Below are 24,515 nucleotides of genomic sequence, written 5' to 3'. Positions count from 1 at the left end.
CGGGGAACGCCTTGGTGGATTCCTCCCGGGTGGCAAGTCTTCGAGGATGGGAGTCGGGTGCCACGTGAGAACAAAGCATAAAGTGAATTTCTCCTAGTGGGAAGAGTTCATGGGCGGGAGCTGGATTCCATGTGCGAACAAGGCATAAAGTGGATACCTCCCGGGTGGGAAGGTCTTTGTGGGTGGGAGCTGGATGCCACGTGAGAACAAGGCGTAAAGTGAATTTCTTCTAGTGGGAAGAGTTCGAGAGCGGGAGCTGGATGCCTCGCCACGTGTGAACAAGGCATAAAGTGGGTACCTCCCGGGTGGGAAGAGTTCGTGGGCGGGAGCTGGATGCCACGTGAGAACAAGGCATAAAGTGGATTTCTCCTAGTGGGAAGAGTTCGTGGGTGGGAGCTGGATGCCACGTGAGAACAAGGCATAAAGTGAATTCCTCCCGAGTGGGGAGTCTTCATGAGCGGGAGCCAGGTGTTCCTCCACACGCGAGTAACATTGGAGCAGCATGGCCTAGTGACAAGAGCACACACTTGGTCGTGAATTCTACTCCCGGTTTTGCCACTTGTCTGCTGTGTGACCTTGGGCAAGTCACTTAACTTTTCTGGGCCTCAGTTAGCACATCTGTAAAATAGGGATTGAGACTGTGAGCCCCACGTGGGACAACCTTGTATTTACTCCATTGCTTAGGTCAGTGTTTGGCACATAGGAAGCGCTTAACAAATACCATTATTAGTATTATTATTACTACTAATAATTACTATTAATAATAATCGTATTTATTGAGCGCTTATTGTGTGCAAAGCACTATACTAAACGCTTGGGAGAGTACAGTACGACATCAGATACATTCCCTGCCCAAAACGAGTTTACAGTCTAGAAGATAAGTATATTCCTCCCGATAGGGAAGCTCCAATTCATTGTCGTATTTATTGAGCACTTACTGTGTGCAGAACACTGTACTAAGTGCTTGGAATGTACTATTCAGCAACAGATAGAGACAATCCCTGCCCAACAACGGCGCACAGTTTTAAATAATCCTATTCCTCCCCAAAGGCCCCTCAATTCAATTCAGTTCTCCTCACGGAATAAATTTTGTATGAAACTCAGCCCTTTTGTCTCCGGTCTCTCTCTCGCTCGCCTCGCCGATTCCCGAAGGAACCCGTCTCCGAGAGATGGGTGACATAAATGGCGATAGGGATGGAATCGGCGACAGGTGACAGAGAGCGGGGGAGGCTGTGGGCCTTCCTTGCGGATCAGGGATGGGAAACCCCGAGGTGGGACAGCCCCTGGATCCTGGGACAAGCCGGCCAGTTTCATCGGGAAAATAATGGAAAAAAAAACCCCGCCCTCCTCACCCTCCTTCATTCAGTCGTATTTATTGAGTGCTCACTGTGTGCAAAGCACTGTACTCAGTGCTCGGGGAGCGACAGGGGTGGTGGGAGGAAAAAAACGCCCCAGAAGCGAAACAAAGGGAATGGTAGACGAAATATTCACTCATTCAATCGTATTTATTGAGCACTTACTGTGTGCAGAACACTGTACTAAGCGCTTGGAAAGTATAATTCGGCAACGGAGACAATCCCTACCCAACCACGGACTCACAGTCCAGAAGCAGGGAGACAGTCAACAAACCAAAACAAAATATCTTTTGTTGCAGTTGGTGGCTGAGGTCAAAATGGAGCAGGCCTGGCCTGTTAAAGCATAAGTAAGTTGGCCCCAGTCGTGCCTTAGGAGTTAGGAAAGAGGAGAAAACACCCAATGAATGAATAAGGAGATGAAGCGGGTCATGACCTTGGGCAAGTCGCTTAACTTCACTGTGCCTCAGTTTCCTCATTTGTAAAATGGGCATTAAGACTGTGAGCCCCATGTGGGACAAGGACTGTGCCCAACCCAATTTGCTTGTATTTACCACAGTACTTAGAACAGTGCCTGGCAAATAGTAACTACATAACAAATACCATAATAATAATAATTATATTATAATATTATTATTTGGGGTGATGAAGTGACAATGATTATGAGGAGAAGGGGGACCCCCTCGACCCTTCCCTGGAGCCAGAACCATTACCTTCCAGGCTGGATGGGGAAGTGCCCCCATAGAATCCCTGCTGGCCACCCTAGCCCTCTTATCCCATTCTCAAGGAAGAGCGGGACCCCAAGAGGAAGGTTACCACCCAGACCACAACCTTCGCCCCCCACCCAGATCAGGAAGCTTTCCAAAGAATTTGCTGGGGAGCCTGGGGAACCAGTGAGAGACAGACTGGCTAGAGAGAAGACAGGAGACAGCCAAGTGGATATAGAGTCTAAATGAAAACAGCTGCCTAGATTTGGGCCTAAGGGTGGACGTGAAGCAAACGCATAGAGTCATAGATAAGTACTCTAACCCCTTTCAAAGCATTATTGAAGGCATCTCTCCTGCAAGAGGCCTTCCCAGACTATGCCCCACTTTTCCTCAGCTCCCACTTCTTCCTGTATCGCCCTGACTGGCTACCTTTGCTCTTCCCCCTCTCCCAAGCCCACAGCACTTACATATATATCTGTCATTTTATTTATTTGTATTGATGCCTGTCTCCCCCCCCCCCCCCCCCAGGCTGGGAGCTCATTGTGGACAGAGAATGTCACTACTTATTGTTGTATTGTACTTTCCCAAGCCCGTAGTACAATGCTCTGTCCACAGTAATTGCTTAATAAATACGATTGAATGAATGAATAGTCCAGATCGTACCCTCTGGATGATCTCCCGGAACGAGCAGGGAAGGATTAGTGCCCTCTGGTCAACTAATCCGACTAAATTTAAGCTAGCATCTCCTGATGCTCCGAATCGAACACATTTTGTGTAGTAGAAGCAGAACCCAGGAAACTAGCCCCTGGTCCCGTCCCACCCAAGGGGGCTTATTCCGTGCAATAATAAAGATTCTGATTATATCTGTTATGTATTTATTTATATTATGTCTGTTTGCCCCTCTAGACTTTGAGGTATTTGTGGGCAGGAATAATAATAGTAATAATAATTGTGGTATTTGTCAAGCACTTACTATGTGCCAAACACTATTCTAAGTACTGGAATAGATACAAGGTAATCAGGTTGGACACAGACCCTGTCCCACATGGGGCTCACAGTCTTAATCCCCATTTTACAGATGAGGTCACTGAGGCACAGAGAAGTGAAGTGACTTGACCAAGGTCACACAGCGGACAAGTGGTGGATTTGGGATTAGAACCTACGTCCTCTGACTCCCAAGCCCGTGTTCTTGCCACTAAGGCAGGAATGTGTCTGTTGTTATATTGTACTCTCCCAAGCGCTCGGTACTGTGTGATTTGCACACAGTAAGCATTCAGTAAATGATTGAATGAATGAATCCCAGCAAAATCAAGCCTCTTTCCCAGCCTTTATTAAATTGCTATGATTGACAAGAGAGTATTCAGAAATGCTGGCTTAATAGTGAGCTTCTTGTCACAGGGATCAATCTATTTGTGTTTCAAACATTTATCCGGTGGCACAAGGATGGCTGCCTTCGAAAGTGACTCAGTACTGATGCTTGTTTCGATTTGTCGGGGCACCTGTCGAAGCCAAGCCAGCATGTCTGTTTATGTCTTGCACGTAAGCCAGATAGGACGAAATTTCCAGTCAGTTTAAGCAAGACGTTGCGGAGGTAGAGGACTGCACATGAGAGGTAAAGGACAGTCTGGGCATTGGGTTATAGATTGGATGCCCAGAGTCTAGAAGGGACGGCTCTGAGGTTGGAGTGTACTGACTGAGCTTGGCCAGCAGGTGGCAGTGCCCCCCTTAGAGGAATGAGGACTAGCAATTAGCTGCAAAAACAAAGACAGAAATCCTTATGATGAGGAAAGAGACTGCCTCGATGCATACTTTCTTGGATTCATTCCTTAGGGCAAAATGAAATTAAAAACCTTGTCTTATTTATCATCCATTCCTGAGACTAGTTCTGCACCAGGGAGGACCCCCCTCCCTTCCCCCTCCACTCCCCTTTCACCTCCCCTCAGCTAAGCCCCCTTCCCCCCCTTCCCTCTGCTCCTTCCCCTCTCCCCCTCCCCTCAGCACTGTGCCCATCCGCTCAATTGTATATATTTTTATTACCCTATTTATTTTGTTAATGAGATGTACATCACCTTGATTCTATTCATTGCTATTGTTTTAATGAGATGTACATCCCCTTGATTCTATTTATTGCTATTGTTTTTGTCTGTCTCCCCAGATTAGACTGTAAGCCCGTCAGTGGGCAGGGACTGTCTCTATCTGTTGCCGATTTGTACATTCCAAGTGCTTAGTACAGTGCTCTGCACATAGTAAGCGCTCAATAAATACTATTGAATGAATGAATGAATGAATGTGAGGGGGGGCCAGAGTTTCAGAGTCTTCTGAAATAATGATAATACTCGTGGTCTGAAATAATGATAATACTCGTGGTATATGTTAAGCGCTTACTGTGTGTTAAGCACAGTACTAAGCACTGGGGCAGATACAAAACAGTCAAGTCAGATACAGTCTCTTTCCCACCTGGGGCTCAAAGTCTAAGCGGGAGGGAGAACAGGTATTTCATCTGTTTCCAGATGGGAAGACCAAAGCACAGGGAAATTGAGTGACTTGCCCAAGGTCATGCAGCAGGATAGTGGTGGAGGTGGGATTAGAATGGAGGCCCCTTGATTCCAAGGCCTGTGTTCTTTTCAGTGGGCCACCCTGCACCTCATAGTTGTTTGGAAACGAGCAGGGCTGGATTGGGGAGTAGGACCACCCAGATGGTCACCTGACTTTCCCATTCAATGGAGGCCAGAGGCAGCCCCGGTCCTTCCTTGTCTTTAACCAAGCTGGGGCTCTCAGCATGGCCCTGCTAGAAATCCCTTTCTCTGAAGCTTCTTCTTGCCATCCTGGCCTCCGTTCTGCAAGCTGGCGTTGCAGGCTGATTCTCCCTGCCTGAGCTTAGGCCTCCCCTCTCCGCCTCCCGCTTGAGAGATGGCTAATTTCACCTCCCTGCCTGCATCCTCACTCCGCCTTGGCAGTTGCTATGGTGACACCCCCGGCTCCCTCCAGCAGCCCTGACTGACCAGACGGAGAAAGCGAATGTCCGACTGACAACCTGAAATCGGAGGGAACAGCAGTTGACCTAGCTTGGATGTGTCTAACTGCCTGGCCAGAACACAGATGCTGTAGAAGACAGCGGGCTTCTCCCGTAAGAGTGCTGAAGGCCATTGCCTGCCGGTGATGACGACTGATGCTGGCTAATATCGATCTGTGTTTCCTATTCACTGAACCCCAGTTATGCCTAAAGGCTGCTCTGCATGAGCCCAGAGGCTGGTAATGGAATGAGAAATATATAAATGATTGAAATCAAACTAGAGATATTTTTCCACAGGAAATTTCTCCAAATCTCCTCCAAAAACTAGAATGTGTTTCCGATGAGAAGCGAGTCTTTTCTTGTATGTGTGTGTGCGTGTGTGTATGTGTGTGTGTGTATGTATGCACACTTGTGTCCAAGGGGGGCGGGGGGCAGACATCAGGTTTAGATATCCTGGAGACATTCCTATCTTTTTCCTCTTCTCTGAGTTCTGGGTTTCATGTATTTCCATTTTGCTTCCCCATCTCCTTCTTCAGGGAAACAAAATGTGAAATCGCCCCATCCGATGGAGAACACGGCTTTCTTTCTGTCTTTCAAGCCTTGCCAGAGGAAGTCAGGGAGTTCCACAAGGTGTCGCTCCAGCTCCAAGAGCTGGGTACCCTGTCAGAAGTCAACTGCCAAGGTCATTCGGGGTGGTCTTTGTGTTTCCCGACAGCCTAATTTTCAGAGAAGGAAATTATATTTTTAAGCAAAGGCATCTCCTCCCTGCCTGTCATTGCTCCCCCTTGCCCCACCCACCCTATCCCCACATTCTAAGAAAAAGTGAAGTGAATGTATTGCTTTGCCTTCTTTTGTGAAGGTGGATAAGGGAGGGCTTTTGGGAGGGGGCATATGGAGGTAGGTCCAACCGGAATGCAGATGGAGCAGGGTCCCCTAGCTGGGAGCAATACCTGCTCAATGCTCCTCCTGTTCCAAGTGTGTTCTTCCTCAGTCTCCATTAGATGTTCAATCAATCAATCAGTGGTATTTATTGAGTGCTAACTGTGTGTAGAGACTATACTAAGAGCTTGGGAGAGTACAGTGGAGTTGGTAGACACTATTCCTGACCTCAAGGTGCTTACCATCTAGTGGAAGCTTTCAATCTAGCCTGGTGTCGGGGATGAAGGTGTGGCTGTCATCCCATCCATTTCATGGTCTCTGGTTCCTCAAGGAGCCGAGCCCAATGCCTGTGGGAGTGGAAGAACAGGAATTCAGGAGAGAAAACCAGGGTCTGGCATTACCCAATGTTGCTTCCCAGACCACTCCCAGCTCCAATGACTTTTTAGCCTGCTCTTCCCCCCCACCCCAACCCCTTCTCATTTATGCCAGTTGTTTCCTCCCTTTCTCTGCTTTGTTCACAGTGTGGGTGAGATAAGGGATGGGAGGAAAGACCAAACCCCCAGCTACCCCCCAGGAGGGGGTGAAGAGAGACACAACTTCCCCCAACCACCCCACTCCTCCTCTTCCTCCTCCTCCCTGTTGTCTGTCCATTTCCCCACATTCAGCCAGGGAATGAGGCAGAATCTAATCTTATACTAATAATAATTGGGGTTTATTTGTTGGGCCAAGGACTGAGGAGTAGATATAGACTAATCAGATCAGAAGCAGTTCCTGTCCCATTTGGGACTCACAGTCTAAGGAAGAACAGGTATTTTTGCTCTGGTTTACAGATGAAGAAACAGAGGCACTGAGAAGTCAAGATCCCATGGCAGGCAAGGGATGGAGCCTGGGCTATTTCCACTAGGCCATGCTGCTTTTCCACCTTCGGAACAGATTCAGCTTCCTTTCCTTTCCCGCCCAATCCCTGACCCCTGAAAAGTGTCTGAAGACGGGTGTCCTAGTATAGCCTTTCCGGGGTTTTTGACCGTATAGCAGGGCCAGTGCATTGCTGCTGCTCACTCTCTGGTGCCACGCTGTGTCTCCAGGAAGCTGCGTTCCTCCCAATCTGGGGAGATTTAGAATCTATGGAGACTCAAAGACTGGTTAGCTCACAGTTGTTTTTTTGCTACAATCCTGTTTTCAGCTCTCCTCTCTGCCACATTCACTTTTGGTTGCCGCAGAGGAAATCCACGTGCTCTTTCAGCAAGGAAAGCAGGCTCCCCATGCCCTCTGCTCCGGGAGGATTCCGCTTCTTCCTCAAATCCTTCTCCTCACACTCCGGTTGGATCAGCTTCCCTTATACCGATTTGCGTCAATGTTTTCTCATTTAGCAAGTGCCCCTGCTGAAAACCTTTCTCGATTGAGAGTATTTTTCCAAGGCCTCAGAGAAACCACATCACTCTAATAAATGCTGTTCCAAACATTCCCTTCAGAGTTAACAATTGTCAGATTGTAGGCCACCCCCATGCAGAGCCCAAATCTAACTTTCTGGCCCTGACCTCTCACCTCCTCTCCAATCCTGCATCTCCTTCTGCCTCCAGGACACCTTTACATAGATGCCCCAAAGGCCCCTCAAGCTCAAAGAATCCAAAATGGAACTCCTCATCTTCCAATTGATCACACCATTATCCTCCTGCCCTCTGAAGCTCAGAACCTTGGCATGTACCATAATTCCTCCCTCTTTTAACCCTTATAGTCAGTCTGTCGTCAGATCCTGTCAGTTCTTTTTCCAAAACCTCTCCAGAATCTGCTTCTTCCTCTCCATCCAGATACTATGCTGTTCCAGTTGATTTATTTCCTAGCTCAACTATTATATCAGTCACCTCATAGATGTCTCTGCCTCCAGCTTCTCCCCTCTCCAACCATATTACCCTCTCCTGCCCAGATGATTTTTCTAAAACTGCACATATCTCTCTCACTCCTTTGTTTGGGGAGATGCAATGGATTGTTGAATTTCAATGAGGCCCTCTTTGCATAATGATTCCTCTGAAGGACAGGCAGTTTACTCACTGACAACAGTATAATCCATTTCTAAATTTAACTGCCTCCCCTCTTCAGTGACATTTTGGGTTATCCGCTCATGAGGTCTCTTCAAAGCCTTGAAAATCTGACACAAGCTGAAGGCAGAGTTTCTTCCATGATCCATTCAGTGTTGAAATCTTTGCCTCAGCCCAGGTCAGGAGGAGGAAGGGATTTACTTAGATGTAGTCCTTGGCTGGAATATTGGGATGGTCAGGCTTTTGCCTGGAATAAAACTAATAATTGTGGTATTTGTTAAGCATTTATTATGTGCTAAGCATTGTACTGAGCACTGGGATAGATTCAAGCTAATCAAGTTAGGCAGTCCCTGCCCCAAAGGAGAACAGGTATTTAGTCTCCATTTTACTGATGAGGAAACAGGCACAGAGAAGTTAAGTGATTTCCCCAAGGTCACACTGCAGGCAAGTGGCAAAGCTGAGATTAGAATTCAAGTGCTCTGATTCCCAGGCCTGCTTTCTTTCCTCTAGTCAATACTGCTTCTATAACTTGTGCTCCTGGAGTGGTTTTAGAGTGAAATAAGACATCAAATAATACTGGCTAGACCCCTGGACTGTATGGATTATGGGCTATCTGTAGTGTGGGATAATGTTTCATACAATACCAGTTTTATCATTTCTATTGTTTGTATCTTCTGTGTGTGGAGAGGGTGGACTGTAACATGAGATATGCCTTTGAAGACAGCAGAGATCTGATATTGAAATTCACCTGAACTAAAGTGCCCCCCACCCACCCCCAGCCCAATCAACTGCTGTTGAATTCTTTATCCAGGTCCTTAAAATGAATTTTCTTGAGCTATGGGGACATCTTGTGGCAATTTTCATTCAGTTTTCAAGATTATTACTCAATTAATTCACTTTGGCTTTATGCTATGGTCATTTAAAACATTTTATGGTACTTGCTAAACACTGATGTAAGTGCTCGGGGTGATAGAAGGTTGGACACAGTCCCTGTCCTACTTGGGGTTCACAGTCCAATTTGGAGGGAGGAGGATTTAATCCCCATTTTACAGATAAGGCAATTGAGGCACAGAGAAGTGAAGTGACTTGTCCAAATGACACACAATAAGCAGTTTACAGAGCTGGGATTAGAATAGCAATTCTCTGTTTTCCTTTGTGCTTCTCCTGTCATAATTTTATGGATTTTGGTCATGTGTTTTCTTTCCTTCATAATTTCAGGAGTCAGAGTCCTAATCTTTTAAATGTCTCTTTAGTTTTTTGGGTTTTTTAATGGTATTTGTAAAGTGCTTAATATTTACCAGACACTGCAGTAAGCACTGGGGTAGATGCGAGATAATCAGGTTGTACACAGTCCCTGTTTCATATGGGGCTCACAGGCTAATTCCCCATTGTATAGATGAGTGGTTGAAGCACTGAGAAGTGACTTGCCCGAGATTACACAGCAGGCAAGTGGCAGAGCTGGATTAGAACCCAGGCCCTCTGACTCCCAGTCTGGTGCTCTTTCCACTGTCCATGCTGCCTCTCTTATAACGAAACTTCTCTGGCTCACATCATCTTAGTCTCCTCCCTTTCCTTTCTCCAGCTTAATTATGCTCTTTTTAGATGTGACAACCAAAACTACATTTGGAATTCTAGATGCAGACACACTGTGACTTTAGAAAGTGGCAGAACTGAGCCTTTTCTTTCGTTTTCCTGATGCAGCAAGATTGAGAGCAGGGATGGTGTGTATTTGTAGCTCTGTTTTCCTTTCCCAAGCATTTAGTACAGTGCTTTACACATACTAAATGCTCAATAAATAATTTTGAGTGACTGTGAAGTAGTGTTACATAGTAGAAAGTGTACAGGCCTGTGAGGTAGAGGACCAGGGCTAGTAATTATGGTATTTGTTACGCGCTTAACTATGTACCAGGCACTGTACTAAGTGCTGGGGTGGATATAAGCAGATCAGGTTGGATGCAGTCCCTGTCCCGGGTGGGGCTCACAGTCTCATTCCCCATTTTACAGATGAGGTAACTGAGGCCCAGAGAAGTGAAGTGGCTTGCCCAAGGCCACACAGCCGACAAGTGGCAGAGCCAGGATTAGAACCCTTGACCTCCTGACTCCCAGGCCCATGCTTTATCCACTGTGCCATGCTGCATCTTATCTCGGTTCTGCCACTTGCCTGCTGTGTGACCTTGGGTAAGTAACTTCCCTGTGCCTCAGTTTCCTCATCTGTGAAAGGGGGATTAAACACCTGTTCTCCCTCTTAGTTACCGTGATTCTCTCGTTGGATAGGGATTATATCTGATCTGATTGTATTGTATCTACCCCAGCAGTCGGTATAGTGTTTGACTCATAATAAGTGCTTAACAAATGTCATTATTATCATTGATTGAGGCCAACACATCTGCCTCACTGATGTAGTTTTTTTTTTAATTAAGTGTCTAAAGAGGCTTCAGTAAAATGGTTTATCTTCCTCCCTCAATATAAAAGCGTGCTCTGCTGGGTAGGACTCAGAATTGGGATCGGGAGGGAGGTTTTGGAGCTAAGGGATTAATTCTTCTAGAAGCTGGAAAACAATTTCCAAGCAAAACCTTTCTTCTGTGCGGAGAGCTGCTGATTTCCTCCGAGGGCTGGAATGCACAGGGCAGCACTTCTAGCGCTTCCAGCTCATGGTGGAATGGACGGATGGGCCACATTAGCGCCATTTCACCCGTGCTGCCATGTTCCCAGACACGATTCCAGATGGAATGCAACCGCAGAAAAGTCGGAATGGTTTTCTCCCTGACTGGGTGCAATTACATTCTTCCACTTATGTGGCGACCCAGCAACTTTTCCATCCCAGCAAACCTACCGCCCGGCGGCCCTGAAAATGGTGAGAGAGATTCTGGGTGCCAGAGGAAAATAACTTTATTGAGCTCTTCAGTACCCTCTCCCCTTCCCCCTGGCCTCCGCTTTTTAATTATCGCATTTGAGGATGTGTGAGACCTCAGATAGCTACTGAGGCCCAAGTTGGGAAAAAGGCAATTTTCTTGAAGCTTTTTAAGATCATTAATGAGTTTGTCTGCAAGATTACGTGAGATGTGAATAGCCAAGGCCATGGTGCTTCTGGCTGAGTCATGCTGGTTTACTTGCACTCTAACCACCAGGGGAACAACTTTTGAGTTTAGAACCATCCTACAGCTCTTACTAGTAAGTAAGCACTTACTACGTGCCAGTCACTGTACTAAGCTCCGGAGTAGATACAAGATAATTGGGTTGAATACAGTCCATGTCCCACATGGGGCTCGCCGTCTTAATCCCCATTTTACAGGTGAGGACCTGAGTGACTTGCCCAAGGACACATAGCAGGTTATTGCTCAAGTTGCTTTCTTTGTCTCGCCTCACAATGAGGCATTGGATTCGAGAGGCAGAATCTCCCTGCAGCATAGATTTCTCCTTGGTCTTTTATAGAGTTCATTGAGTCCAGTTCATAGAAATTTGAGACAGAAAAGAAAACACTGAAGGGGGAGATGGCTTTCTTTTCAGGCATGTAGGCAACATTCTCTGGAGTACGTGCTCTGCTCCAACTGGCTCTTTAGGTCAGTTGTCTATTTCTCCTTTCATTTTAGCCTGAGTGTTTTTCTTTTCAAAGAACAGGGTTGAGATGGTGTCACAAAGTAATGTGAAAAAGCCAAACTTTCTCCATGTGGAGTCAGGCATTACCTCTGGAAAGTTGTTTAATTTGAGGCACCTCTTCTACCTCAGCCTCTAGATTATAGATAGATAACATTCTTACTCCTCCCAGTGGATATTATAGTATGATATCCTCATTGAATCCACCTCAGTGTTATTTACAGGATTGATTGAAGCTATTCTGTCTGAAGAAAATAGATAGTATGCATGTTGAAAGAAATGCTGGGCTACCTTGAGTTTTATAGAGGACTTACAAAAAAAAAAAGGTTCTGGAGAAATTACACCTAAATTACCTCATAGTACTCACAAAAACTCCTGTGACTTAAGGAGAAAAAGGTTTTTATTCCTTTTAATCCTCTATATAACAGATGAGGAAACCTAAGTCACACAGTCCAAAGTCACTAAGTCCAAAGTCACACAGCAGGCCAGGGGCAGAATTGATGTGCCCGTGATGTTTTCACTGGATCACACTGCTTTTTGATGCCTCAAATTTCATCTAAAAATATAGGTTTTTAGCAATGCAGCCTTTGGGTTATTCTTGAGAGTATCATGCTCCTCCAGGAAGAAAAGTTTACATATTGGGCAGATTTCCAAATGCAAACATAATATTCATTTCAATTGTGCAGAAACTCCTAAAGATGTAGTCAAGAGAAGAGCTTTGGAATTAAAGCCACCTAAGAATTATAACTTCTAAAAGTCACCTGAATTAATAAGGACAATGACAGACTTTTTTCAAATAACAGTAGTCAATGTGAGGTTCAACTTTCCACAGTCATAACTAATATAAATTATTTGTGCTCTTTTTCCAACAGTGGCAGCCAATTATATTTATGGAAATGAGTGTGTCAAGGGTACTTGGAAATTATTCCCAAGAAGTTTAAGTGTAGTTACCTAACTCATTATTATCGTGACTGAGGATAGGGAGAAACCAATTTGTTTAGTGGCACGCTGTTTGATTTAGCAACAAAGTGACTCACAGCAAATTGAAGATGTATTGCAATGCTGAATACTTAATTACAAGATAAGCTTTGCTGTTAGTTCAAAGTTAGTGCAGTAGGACAGAAGTGGATACCCAAGTCAAGAAAACAATTAGCTAAGTTAAAATTATAAACTCTAGGTTGAAAGCCGTGATTAACTACGGACAGTTCCGGATTAATCACTAAGCAGACTAGTTTTCTCCTTTGTTCCGTGCCTCAGGTGGACAGAAGCTGTCTACTCTGCCTGCAAGAAAGCAACTGTAATGACAGAGTAAGATTTTAGGCTGGAAAAGGTACATTTGTGTGAAGATATTGTCAACTGTACTCTCCCAGTCAATCAATGGCATTTATTGAATGCCTACTCTGTTCATAAGGAGAGTACAGTGGAGTTAGTGGATATAAGCCCTGCCCTCAAGGAATTTATAATCTAGGGGGGTACTTAGTACAGTGCTCTTCACATGGTAGAGGCTCAATAGATATGATTGCTTGATTGATTGTAAGGCAATAACCTGGATGTCCATTCTCTTGCAAATAAGAAGCCATGAGTGAATTGGAACCCTGCAACATGAGACCCACCCAACACAACCAGTTGGCAATAACCCTAACATTTGCCTTACCCATTCTCTTTTCGATTAGCCTGAAAACAGCAGAACTCATTGGTTTTACCCAATCCTGTAAAAGCCAGCATGTTTGGGATTTCTTTCCGGAAGGATTTTTTTTTTTCCTTTTTGTGATTTGTGTGGTGAAATGACATTCCGGTAACACTGGAGAGCAGCATTGAGCAAGCTGGAGCTTGAATTGGTCAACAAAATTCCCATGAAAATGAAATCTCAATTAAATAGTTACAAAATTGGAACAAATTTCACTTTTTAAAATGGTATTTAAGTGCTTTCTATGTGAGGTAATGTAGTAAGCACTGGGGTAGATAGAAGCAAATCAGGTTGGACAGAATCCATGTCCCACATGGTGCTCACAGTCTTAAATCCCCATTTACAGATGAGTTAACTGAGGCACAGAGAAATGAAGTGACTTCTCCAAGGTCACATAGCAGACAAGTGGCAGATCCAGGATCAGAACCCAGGTCCTCTAATTCCAAAGTCTGTACTCTTTCCATTAGGCCATACTGATTTTCTTAAACACAATGCTAGACCCTCAACTTCTTTTTCTAAAAAATCTATTGAAATACTCTCTTCTCCTTCTTATCTCTTGGAATTTATTGGAGAGAATTATATTTTGCTTTTCAATCCTGAATTGACAGGTGGCTCCTGGAAAAGTAAAGAGGAACAAATGTTCAAACTTTTCTATAAAGTGGGAAAAGGTTTAGGACTCACTTTTGGAATGGCATTTGATTGGTGAGTCCTCAGTATATTGAAGGGTACCCAAATACCTTGAAAGGCAGATTCCATTTCCGGCATGACCTAATTTTCTGTGTTCCTGGGGGTTGGCATGGGCACTCAGGCAGAAGTGGACCTTTGTTTTTTACTGAACTCACTCCATGTTTCACAAGTTGTTGGCTCTCATGGTCACTTTAGTACCCTGTCGGGAGCTTGAGATCTGCACCCTAGGCTAGTGTGTGACTGTTGATAAATTTTCTTTCATTAGAGAAAAGATCCCAATTCTAGCCACAAAAATTGCACTCGCCCAATCATAAGCTTAGTACACTACTTTGCACACAGTAAGTGCTCAATAAATATGATTGAATGAATGAATGGATACAAGATAATTAAGAAGGACACAGTGTCTATTCCCAACGTGTCTCACAGGCTAGGTATTGACAGGAGCATTTGCAGGCAAGAGTGTTTGTGTCAGGGGGCAGTGCAGACCCACTAGGCACTTCTGCTTTGGACAGATTTGGAAGGACTCTGTTCTCTGCAAAACCGGCTACTGCTGGGGGGGAGAAGACCTCTCCCTTACAAGGTGTACCCATCTTTCCAGTAGCAGTCCCTGTGAGCCATCCTAAATCAGCCTGTATATCTATCCTCTCCCGTGTGGTCCCAGGCACACCATCCTTCTGAGTGATCACCCCTCTGGGGCAAAATCATGGCTAAGGGAAGAAGAAAATGGAGCTAAGCTTCAGATGTTGCTCCACATAGGTGGTCTGACCCTCTGCCAAACAGATATGAAAGTAGAAGAAAATGATCTAAATCACGCCAGTGTGACTGGCTTGGGCACGTGCCCTTATTTTCTTTTCAGGTGCTTTGATTTACAGATAATTAGAAAACACTGTGCATCTATACCGAGCATTTTGGGCACGCATGATTTCCCATGCTGCTAATGGAAATTTCACATGTGTGTCGAGCAGATAATAGACCTCCTTAATCTACCAGTATTGTTTTCGTTCAAAGAAGACCCCTGGCACATCCAAACCTTTCGGCTTGTTCCTGGCTTCCCCATGCCAGCTTTACTATTTCTGGTTTTATTTATTTACCTCAGGTCTTAAATTACATATTATTAGAGCTACTGCTAGGCATATGTTTCCCGCATTTTTACATGCAGCTGATGAAAATAAGATGAGATGAAGTGCGGGAGGAGAAAGAGAGAAGGCTGCTCGCTGTGTACAAGTTGCAGAAATCACACTTCTCCTGGAATTGTATTTTTTTTTGCAAAATGAAGTGCTTTCCTTTTTCCAAAAAGGGAAACAAAACTGTGTGTGAGGTGAATCACCACACTCTGTAGGGAGAATAGTTTTGCTGAAATCTTCCCCACTGTGCCTGTAAAAGTGCTTGTCTGGGCCCAGTCGTTCCTGTTGAATAACAATGTTAGCTGCAGGGCTCGCCTCCCCACCCCCTTGGAAATAGATTAGGCTGCTCCCTTTAACGTGTGTGAAGACATTACCCAGAAGCCTCCAGGATTCCATTATCAGCTGCAAACAGATGGAGCGTATCAGGGCCACGTCAATCACACCGCACCTGTTGATCACACATTAGAGCCAAAAAATTAATTGCTTAGAAATTTTTAAACCTGCAGGCGCAGATCGTGAGGGATTAAAGAAAAATAGAGCATTGCCGGGGACCGTTATCAACATCAGCACATTGTAGAATGTGATTTATTTGGTGTGGGATTCGGTGGCACCAGCAGTAGAAAGTGCCACGAGGACAGGAAATCCTTGGGAGGAAACAGACAATTATTTAGTGAGGGGCGAGGTTCTAGTCGCTTCTACGTCATGGAGAATCATTTGAACTGTGGATTAAGAAAAAAGTCTAGGAGTTTGAGGTTCGTTACATCTTCTCTTTTCTTGTTCAGTAGGCTGCCGTTTCTATCCTGATGCATTATGGGGCCGATATATGAGAAAGCCCCAGGGGCCATTGTTTCAGCTCCAGGTGGATGAGGCAAAACCCAAGGATTCTGATCATTCATTGTTATCTTTGCTATAGCATCCTAAAAGGGGCTGATCTTGGGAGCTAAACAGTTCTGGGCCTGGTTAGTTCTGGGGTGGCACCTCAAAATACTAGGTGTTTGCATACTGCTATTATTATTATTATATTTATTAAGCACTTACTATGTGCTAAACACTGGGGTACATCATAAAGTTTAGGCACAGTCCCCATCCTGCATAGGACTCACAGCCTAAGAAGTAGGGAGAACAGGTATTTTATCCCCATTTTACTGATGAGGTAACTGAATTTCAAAGAATCTGTGACTTGCCCAAATTCACCCAGCAGACAAGTGGCAGTGCCGGGATTAAAACCCAGTTCCTCTGAATCCCAGGCCCATGATCTATCCACTAGCCCGTGCTGCTCCTCCCAATAAGCTCCTTAAGGGCGGAAACTATATCCTTTGTTCTAATGTATGTTTTCAAGCATCAGGTTGCTACACACAGTAGGGTAGGCCCTTGATAAATCTTGATAAATACTGAGGGTGATCTCGCCAAATTCCTTTCAGGTTTACCTTGCTTATTTTTCATGCCCCTATTAGTTGTAAGAGGATGAAAGGGTCATCACTCTGAAAACTAAACCTTTGGGGGATAGGCGTACATGGCAAAGTATCTGTGCATGACAAGAGTTGCCTTTCAAAATAAAATTGGAGGCCTTCTGGTTTCCATAAAGTCCCTTTTTATGGTATTTCTTAGTCCGCTACTCTGTATCAAACACTCTTCTAAATGCTGGGGTAATTCAAGTTAAGTTGGACACCGCCTAAGTAGAAGGGAGAACAGGAGAACTGAGGCAGAGAGAAGTAAAGTGACTTGCCCAAGGTCACAAAGTAAGCATTTGGCAGAGCCAGATTCTCTGACTCCTAGGCCTGTGCTTTTTCCACTCGGCCATGCTGCCACCCAAGTATTCAATGCAATTATTAATTTAAATTTGTAAAACACCTGGGGCATTGGTTGCGTTAGCATTTAGTAGTCGGTTTTATTGAAATACTAAGATGGATAACCAGGCCCTTAACTACATGGAGGGAAGAGGATGCTAAATTTTGGAGAGAATTTCTCTAAGCCATCATTTGCCGGATTGACTGTTAGCGTATACTGATCTGGTTTAGGCAATATGGAGAGGTCACCCAGCTCTCAGAGCCTGAGGAAGAGGAGGCATGATCTGCTCATCAATCTCAGGGTCTTCGCAGTCCTGACTTCCATGCTGTGATGGTGACATGGCTTGGTACAGCGATCTCACCAAGCTCACCCAGAACATCCCCTGGATGGCGGGGTGGGGGGATTAGGTGCATTCTCAGGCTATTGTCAGCATTTAAGGGGGAACTGAGGTTTGTGGATTTCTGTTCCCCTCTGCAGCCTGCTGAAATTCCCCTCCACATGGCAGCTCTCACCGACATCTCTGGGAAAATCTCACAGGTGCATCAAAACCCACCACCCACAGCAAATTCTCTCAATTATAGACATAAAATATCTGCGTTTCCTCCGCTATAAACTCAAGACAGGAGGCCAAAAGTCAAGACTCATTAAAACCTTCTTCTTTGAGACAGATACATTAAAGAAATAACTCAGCCAGCTAAAACTCAGAATTCTACACATCTCCAGGTTTTCTAAATCCCTAGAGAAAAGGTAATTTTCTCTTGCTTTTCTAGTTAGGTTCATTTTTTGTTTCCAAGTTACCACAACACTAGCAGAGACCTATCCTAGTTGCTGGGTTGTTTTTTTCTAGTCTCTTGTGTTTTACTACTTGGAGTAAACAGACTCCTTTCCCCTAAATCACCTCTCGGCTGTCTGTCATTCGTTTCTGCCTTTTAGAATTGGACTGTTCTTTTCTCTCTTCTTTGATTTCATTCTACAGTGGTTCCACAGTAGCACACTCTGGAGTTGGAAAATTCCAGCTCTGATAACTCTGTGTGTTCCTCTAGCACAAAATCCTGTCTGTGGACTAATACACCCAGCCTCGCTTACTGCTTTTCTGAGAGACTCTTCTGATGTCTGGCTGCCTGCCTGGGAAAATCATTACACAGAAAATGATTTTCTTGAATGGAACCTATGTTTCTCTTTTGAGTTTCCCCCGTTTCTCCTTTTTGTACCCTCCATGAACTATTCTGAATAGTTTAGTCTATTTTTTCCCTTCTGCTCACTTTCCTTCTTGTTTTTAATGCTTCCCTTTCTGTTTTTAATGCTTTCCTTGCCCACCCCATTTTTTCCCTTGTCAAATTACATACTCACTCTTTGGTCTGATTTTCTCTCTCTGTTCATTCCTTTCCTGCTTCTCTCACACGAGCTGCCTGCTAGGATTTGCAGGCTGCTGAGCACTCAAGCAAAGAATAAAGTGATACACTGATCAGGTGACTGCCGCCTGACAAGGGGAGGGGAGAGGGGAAGGGAGGGAGAGATTGAGAGAAAGAATAGTGGGGACAGGAGGGAATAGATCGCTGGGACCATTTCATTTTTCACCACTTCACACTTTGCATGAGCTGAGCATTGCTATAAATAGATGGAAATGGTCTCATGGTTCCATTTTCTTTTTATGGGTATAGATCAGGCTTTATATTCTGAAAACCGGTGATTAGAATGGGACCAGGCACATGTGATATTCACAATAGAAGACGTTATCAGTAGCCCATAAAAGTAGATGAATTAACAAGAGATGAATTTGCTTTGAGAGTCAAGCAGTACCATATGCCCTCAGTGTTTCCACTAACAGTCTTTGAATCGGTTATCATTCTCATTAATGACATGATGGATAAAACAATAGGATTAATTAAGCAAAATGGGCATTCTTCTTACTTGGCTAACTTTAAGCCATGGAGTATAGATTTATTGACTGCTTACCCCACCATCTGTGTATCCTTCGATCTTTTCAATAAGGAATTTATTATCATTTGAAATAATTATCTAATGATAAGCTCCATATTTATAATTCTGTCTTTTCTTGGGACCCTTTTGTGGGTTAAAATATACACACTGAAATTTGACTGTGTTGGAAAGCGAGGGACCACTTTGAAATGTACCAGTCTCCTGCTCCTTTGAAACTGACTTTCAGTGCTCCCTGGTGGCAGATTTCCCACTCTCAGGCAGGAGGCAGCCAATGAGAACACAGCTGCCCCAGAATCACCTGTCTGCTCTTTTCCATCTGGGTCTGAACAAGGACATGAAGGTTTGGAAATGGTGCCTTCCTTAGTGGCACAGGACAGCATTAGCAAGTATTCCCCCTCAGCGTGGCATAGTGGATAGAGCCTGGGAATCTGAAGGTCGTAGGTTCTAATCCCAGATCCACCACTTGACTGCTATGTGACCTAAGGCAAGTCACTTCTCCGTGCCTCAGTTTCTTCATCTTTAAAATATGGATTCAATACCTGTTCTGCTTCCAAACCCCGTGTGGGACAAGGACTGATTACCTTGCATCTATCACGGTGCTTAGTCTAGTACTTGATGCAGAGTGAGTGCTTAGCAAATACCACGATTATTATTATTATCCTTACCATTATTATTATTATCATTATCATTTGGATAGTGGGCACCCTAGGTCAACTGGACTGACTTATTGCCCCTGGCCTGGCTGGGGTCAGTGGGTTGGATTTAATGAGTAGGCCCCTAGTGGGAATGTGGCTGTAATATCTCTGGTGACTGGTACTCCTTTCCACACTGCTCCTTGGTCTCCCAATTGCTGGGAAGCTTTGGTTGAGGGCATCCCCTCCCTGATTGACACTTGCAGCCCATGATCTTCTGAAGGCAAAGCTCATCTCTTCACAACATTAACTGGCCACAAGCCAGCATCATTTCCGTCTTCTGCAGGTTCAGCTATCGGTTGTCTAAGGACATCCATTTGCAAAGGAGATTGCCCATCTCTCACTGTGACTTGCCCTTTAATGGACACTATTTACAATTTCTTGCTTCAGTGGTTTTCCTGCACCTTACACACACACTCTCTCTCTCTCTCTCTCTCTCTGTTTCTCACACACACATATTTGTATCCCACCCTGCAGCAGCTGCCAACCTAGAAAGAGAACCCACACCCAACCATTATAGCCTTTACTGTCTCCCTTACACTCCCAGGAGCAGTGGACTGTGCCCTATTAAAATTGCAAGCTCCTGGAGCATGAGAAATCTCATTTCAGGTATTGATCTGAGTTAGGCTGCTGAATAGACAGCCATTTGCATTAAACCATCCTGTTACTTATTAGCTGAAAGCGTAGGTTTAGTCAGTTTGAAGACTCACTGCTCAGGTGTCTCATTTCTGTGGGTTTTTGGGGAAAATGGGTTTGCATGGCAACCACTTGCCAAGAAGCCTCGTGCCTCAATTTCTTTACCTAAAAATTGTGGGTGGCAACACCAACTTACCTCTCAGGAGAGGGATGAGGCATAGCTGATCGAAAGCTAATCCTTATCATATTTAGAACATATTGAAGCAAAGCCTCTTTCAAAGAAAATCACAGGGATGGATCTCAAAAGAGATTTTATCATTATGGGAGGTCTTTGAATCCTAATCTTTTAGGTATATTGAGGAGATTGAAAATCAGAAGGTAAACCAGGAAGAGTAAATTCACTGTGGGCACGAAACATGTCTTCCAACTGTGTCATACTCTCCCCAAGGCTTAGTACAGTGCTCTGCACATAGTAAGGACTTAATACTTATTGATTGAGGGGAATGTTAGAATTGGGATACAGCTCTGAGATAGACGGATGGGAAAGCCAGGTAAGTGAACAACCATCTTCAGAAACCCTGGACCATTTTCACCGTACTCACCTTAGCAAGGTGGTCATTGATTTTGTTAACTTCAAGACAGAGCAGATCCCTCTTGTGGTTTTTGATGGCCAGCTGATTGGAATAATAATTCTCTGCCAAATGGGAACTTGGTCTTTGGTACAGAAAGTGTCTCACACTCCTGAGACCTTATTATTACAGGGGGGCAACTTTTACCTGACAACAAAGTTCATTAATTCATGCATTCAGTCGTATTTATTGAGCACTTACTTTGTGCAAAGCATTGTACTAAGCTCTTGGGAGAGTACAATATAACAATGAACGGACACATTCCCTGCCTAGAACGACCTTACAGTATAGAATGATCACAGTTCTCCAGGCACACACATCAGACACCAGATGTAAGGTAGATCACGGGCAAGTGTTTTACATAAAATGAAAGAGAATACTTCTGGCTCACTCTGACCTTGAGGCTCTCAGTGGTCACTGCTAGCAGATGCAAACTTTCTCCGATTTTTAAGTTTGGAAAGGGTTGATAATACATTTTTAAAAAACCTATTTGCAGTTTAATATAAATAATTGTCATATGATTCATTTCCATTTAGGAAGTGTGAAAGCCATGAATTGAACAGTGTCCCATCTTCTTCTCCCCATTTCTTTTCTTTGAAAACTGTAAGCCTGCAATTTACCGTAATCCAGCTCTTCTACATGTCCTTGTTCTGAAGGAAAAAAATCATTAGCTCGATCATTATCCCAACAGTCAAAATCTGAGAGAGATGAGAAATCTTAAACTATTTTGAAATCAATGGGCTTTAACAAGCTCTTCCAAAGAGCTATTAAAGAAAATGCAAAGTTATATTTTCTCTCACAGGTTACCCTATTAAATGTATGCATTATTGAAGAAGAGAGCATCTAGTAACCACATTATTTACAGGACAGAGACTAAAAGGAAAAAGTTTGAAGTTCAATTACTTGCAGGCTACTGGATACCTCATTAAGATACACGCCTCTGTTGTAGTTTCCTTACATCTTACCCAGGAAAACCTTATTCAGGTTCTAACTCTTATCACTTTGAAGAAGAAATTATAGTGTGCTTTGTTAAATAGCTCTCTTCCCCCCATCTTTTCTTTGACCTGTTTAACTTTTTCTTTAGAAATTATCTTATTACTTAGGAAGAGGAGCAGTGTGGCCTAGCAAAGGAGCAGTTTTGCTTATTGGAAAGAGAATAGGCCTGAGAGTCTGAGGACCTGGGTCCCAGCTCTGCCATTTGCCTACTGTATGACCTGGAGTAAGTCATTTAACTTCTCTGTACCTCAGTTTCCTCATCTGTAGATGGGGATTAAATACTTAAGTATTTAGACTGTGAGGCCCATTTTGGACAGGGATTGTGTCCAACCTGATAAGCTTGCATCTTCTCCAGAATTTAGACCAGTACTTGACACATAGTAAATGCTTAACAAATACCATCCTAATAAGAATTGGGGAAGAGGTAATAGCAGCCTCTACCTTCTCTGAATGTTCAAAAATGTCCCTCTGAGGGAAAATAGTTTTGTGCTTGCTGCTGCTATTATTGACCAAAGAAGATGGCTGTGGGCTCCTGTGGCAATCAGAATAAAGTGCTCAATAAGTACTATTGATTTGACACATGCTCAGTCAGCCATTTTGGAGCAGATAAGGTATTGTATGTCTTTCTCCCCAGCAACCTTGGAAATTCCTTGTGGGCAGAAATTTATCCAAGAAATAAATCCTGATTGGAGGTGTAATACATGTGATTATAATTTAATACCATTCTACATGTTACTGACTTCCAGACCATTCCAAACTACTAAAATGAATCTAGGAAAAACCCACTCTTAAAAATGTCCAATCACATGTGATGAATTTCCTCAGGGGAGTCAGCCATGACAGCCATCACTAAACATTTTGACCTGTTTGACATGTATCGGAGGGAGGAAAACAACTTGCTGAAACCCCCGGTGAAGGTGAAATAGACTTCAGCTCTGTGAAATTCCATTTAGGCACTTGAATGATGCTGGCTGATACCAGCAAGATGGCTCCTAAACCATCAATAGATGCCAGGCAGGCCCTGGTATTGTCTCCACGCTGTCTTCTTGGGACCTCTGGGTTCTTTGTTACCTGGAGTTGTGGGAAGGAAATCAGTAGGGTCCATATGTAGTGTTTCTTAGGATCCAACTCTGAATCCACTATGAAAATGTTGGGAGTACAGATGACAGTTACAATGAAGTGCAGAAAGTGCAATTATCCCACTTGTATGGGGAATTTGGAGACTGAATCAGTGGAAGGATTCAGATGGAGGCTGTTTTTGATTGACTGATATTTCTACAAAGACAACAGAAAACATTCCCCTGCAAGGTTAGTGGATAGTACTATTTCCCTCTAAAATGAGATTATGCCCACTTCCCAGTAGCATTGCTTCTGGGGAAGCAACATGACCTAGTGGATAGAGCCCGGGCCTGGGATTCTGAAGGTCATGGGTTCTAATCCCGGCCCCGCCACTTGCCTGCTGTGTGGCCTTGAGCAAGTTGCTTCACTTCTCTGTGCCTCAGTTACCTCATATGTAAAATGGGAACTGAGACTTGGAGCCCCATGTGGGACAGGGCTGGTGTCCAATCGAATTTACTTGTATCCATCTCATTATTTAGTACAGTGCCTGTCACAAAGTAAGCGCTTAACAAATACTATAGTTATTATTATTATTGGTATTAACTTCCTCCATGTCCTCTCTCTCTCTCTCTTTCTCGTACGTTCTGAAACTGCACAACAAGAGGCTTCTGATGGACCAGCCAGAGCTTTAAAAGAGAGAAAAATATTGGATGAAGCCATATTCTTTTCCTTTCAAGAGCTTTAAAACCTGGGTTTTTTGTTTTTTTTTATTTACAGTGTGCTCTGTCTCTCTTTCCATTTGAAGGCAGAAGCTATTTGTTACATCATTCCAAATGTCTTGGCTTTGATGGGGGAATATATCATGTGTTTTTCCTCTCATGTTCTTCCCGTAGTTCACCTAACATAAAACCCCAACCTTTTCAGAACCAAGAACTATGTCCTAACAAAATGACAGCTTCTTATTTATTAGTTCATTATTACTGTTATTATTATTATGCTATTTGTTAAGCATTTATTATGTGACAAGCAGTTTTCTAAGTGCTGGGGTGGATTCAAATTTATCTAGTTGGACATAGTCCCTGTCCCACATGGTGCTCAGAGTCTAAGTAAGAGGGAGAACAGGCATTTATTTAATCCCTATTTATAAATGAGGAAACCAAGGCACAGAGAAATGAAGTGACTTGTCCAAGGTCATACAGCAAGCAATTGGAAGAGTCAGTATTAGAACCCAGGTCCTCTGACTCCCAGGCTCATGCTCTTCCAACTAGGATGTCACTGCTTCTCTAATTTCTTGGGTTGTAAGAATTCCCTGGTGAATCAGAATGATATTGTGACTCCAGTTTCCAGGCTTCTTGCATATGTCAATGTAGAATAGCTTCAACAGAACAGAGTCTACCACCAAACCCTGCTCTGCTCCACTGAAATGGGGAAAGAGGCAGTCAGGGTATCTGCAACATGAATTGGACTGTTCATACCATCACAGAGTGACTTAAACAACTTGGTGAATTTCTCATGGCAGCCAAATTGGCTTAGTAGTTTAAAGTCTAGTCTGTTGATGGTGTCAAATGGTTGGGAAGATCATCTGCACACAGAAAGCATTCAATAAATATGATTGAATGAGTTGAATGAATGAACCAGGAATCAGTAACTTTGTATGTTGCTTCCTGCAGTTTTCTAGAATCTATCATGCTGCAA

The 24,515-nt window shown here is 43.9% G+C and overlaps 1 long non-coding RNA gene across 2 annotated transcripts; it reads right to left on the bottom strand.

Moving 5' to 3' along the window:
- Positions 1–3,372: 3,372 nt before the first annotated feature.
- On the bottom strand, positions 3,373–18,296 carry LOC103170324. 2 transcript variants are annotated; one of them, XR_003763886.1, is made up of 4 exons: positions 18,218–18,296; positions 15,454–15,527; positions 6,194–6,298; positions 3,373–3,810 (listed from the first exon to the last, which is right to left on the bottom strand). It is a non-coding gene; the product is annotated as an uncharacterized LOC103170324 (long non-coding RNA). The 2 variants fall into 2 exon arrangements; XR_005660657.1 differs by lacking the exon at positions 3,373–3,810 and adding an exon at positions 4,505–5,788.
- Between the last annotated feature and the right edge of the window lie 6,219 nt (positions 18,297–24,515).

This window comes from Ornithorhynchus anatinus, chromosome 13 (assembly GCF_004115215.2).
Source record: "Ornithorhynchus anatinus isolate Pmale09 chromosome 13, mOrnAna1.pri.v4, whole genome shotgun sequence".
Lineage (NCBI taxonomy): Eukaryota > Metazoa > Chordata > Mammalia > Monotremata > Ornithorhynchidae > Ornithorhynchus > Ornithorhynchus anatinus.
Note: the sequence above shows the minus strand (reverse complement) of the source record. Positions and strands in the feature narration are given on the sequence as shown.